Source organism: Cebidichthys violaceus, unplaced genomic scaffold (genome assembly GCF_023349555.1).
Source record: "Cebidichthys violaceus isolate CVI_PGR_0920_01 unplaced genomic scaffold, fCebVio1.0.p SCAF_127, whole genome shotgun sequence".
Lineage (NCBI taxonomy): Eukaryota > Metazoa > Chordata > Actinopteri > Perciformes > Stichaeidae > Cebidichthys > Cebidichthys violaceus.
Window position 1 is genome coordinate 187501 of NW_027176293.1, and position 2500 is coordinate 190000.

Below are 2500 nucleotides of genomic sequence, written 5' to 3' on the forward strand. Positions count from 1 at the left end.
CGAAAGCGGGGCTGGGCTACAGACAATACAGCTGACAGAGGCATCGGAAGAGTCCGACATGGACTTCTCAAAGGCAAAGGAGGTGAGGAAAAGAGAGAGGGCTGGTTCGTCGAGGGGGAAAACAAAGATAACTAGGAGGAGATAGAATTAAAATGTAAAGTGCTTTACCTAATGGCTTCCATGTCCCTGAACCTAGTGTCCCAGAATGTGAGCGGGTGCAGAAGTGAAAAAAAAATGAATGCGGTACTTATGCAGAGCTCGCATGCTGATCTAGTGTGCCTGCAAGAAACAAACTGGGACGAAAACTGTTTAAATACATGTACAAAGCAATGGAAGGGGGTTGTTTTTTCAAATGAGGGGACAGTAAGAGCTTGTGGTGTGGCCATTTTGGTCAACCCAAAGAGCATTAGTGGGTGTAGGGAAATAGCTAGGGATAAAGAGGGTAGATTCATTATAGTAGAAATAATTTATAAGGGGGAAATAATCAGAATAATAAATATATACGCCCCAAATAGTGGGGAGCAGAGGGAGCTTTTGTTCCTCGGGATAGAAAAATGGATAACGGGGGAGACAATAATTATGGGAGACTTTAATGTGGCGTTAAACGGAAATGACGTATCAAGAAATAATAAATTCAAGAGTGACGGGAGTAGGAGGGTTCTAAAAAACTTAATTACAAAAAATAATATGTTAGACGCTTGGAGGATCTTCAACCCTAGGGCTAGAGGGTTCTCAAGACGGCAAACGGTCATGGGCGTTTTAAAACAGTCAAGAATAGATCTGGCGCTAGTTACCTCAGGAAAAATAAAAAATATTGTAGATATTGAATACCAATTTAATATATTGAGTGATCATGCCCAACTAATTATGAAATATGGAGATAATAAAGGGGAGAGAGGAAGAGGTATATGGTGTTTGAACAATAGTATTCTTGACGATCATAAATATAAACAAAAAATTAAGATTTTATTAAATAACATAGCAACAGATATTAAATATGTACAGGACAAAAAAGAATACTGGGAAGACGCTAAGTGTAGGATTAAAAAACTAAGTATAAATTATTGTAAAGGTAAAAAGTGGGAGGAAGGGGTCGAAGAAAGAATGGTAAGGAACTTGCTGAGGATAGAGACTGAGCAAGCTGATGATAATAAAAACTATAACAGTGAAAAATATGAGCTGTACAAAGCCAAGCTTGAAAAAATGGAAGCAAAAAGATGTAAGGGGGCTGCAGTAAGGAGTAGGGCACAATTTTTGCTGGAGGGGGAGAAAAGCACAGCGTTTTTTCTAGGGTTGGAGAAAACAGCTCAGGAAAGGCAACACTTTACACAAATAGAAAACAAGGAGAAAACTGTGGTCAAAGGCAACGAGGAAATTATTAGAACTGTTTTTGATTACTATAAAGACCTGTACACTAGCCAGAATCCGCAGACGGCGCAGGTTAAAAAAATAACTAAAAACATTCAAACGCATCTAAAAGAAGAGGATAAAGCATACTGTGAATTGCCAATAACTATACAGGAGATAGAACATGCAATAAAAAAACTGAAGAAAAACAAGAGTCCGGGAACTGATGGGCTGACAGCCGAGCTGTACCAGAGCTTTCCTGAGCTGTTTTCTCCAATCCTGCTAGCTGTGTTTGGAGAAATACATTCAACCCAAAGTGTAACCGAAACCTTTACTGAAGGGGTCATCACCCTGATCTACAAAAAAGGTAGTAAAGAAAAACTGGAAAACTACAGACCTATTAGCATTTTAAATACAGATTATAAAATAATTGCAAAGGTGCTGGCAAATAGATTAAAAGAAGTGGTTAAAACAGTGGTCAGTGATACACAAACATATAGTATCCCTGAAAGAGATATACATGAAAATATAATTATAATAAAAGACATAGTTAAAATAATAAAAAAAGAAGGAGGGAGTTTGATAGGGATAGACTTAGAAAAAGCTTTCGATAGGGTGGAGCATAGTTTCCTATGGGAAACACTAAAACAGTATGGATTTGGCAAAAGCTTTATTAAATGGATAGAAATATTATACGAGAAAGCTAAAAGTCGCGTCAAGGTCAATGGTTTCCTCACCGAGCCTGTGGAGCTGAAGAGGGCAGTCAGACAGGGCTGCCCTCTGTCCGCTATGCTCTACGGCCTCGTGGCGGAACCTTTGGCCTTGATGATAAAACAGGATGTTAGAATTGAAGGGGTAAAAACGAGCAGAGGGAGGGAAATAAAAATGATACAGTATGCCGATGATATTAATATTTGTATCAGGGATAAAAAGAGCATTAGGTATATAATGGAGCACATGATGGAATATGGTCTCGCCTCGGGGGCAAAAATAAACATTGCAAAATCAGAGATAATGTACTTCAATAAAGAAAGTAAGGTGGACGATGAATGGGGGTTTAAAATAGAGAAAGACATGACAAATGTACTGGGGATTTATATAGGGGAAAATGAGGAGAGGGCCAGGGATGCAACCTGGAGTGAGATTATAAAGA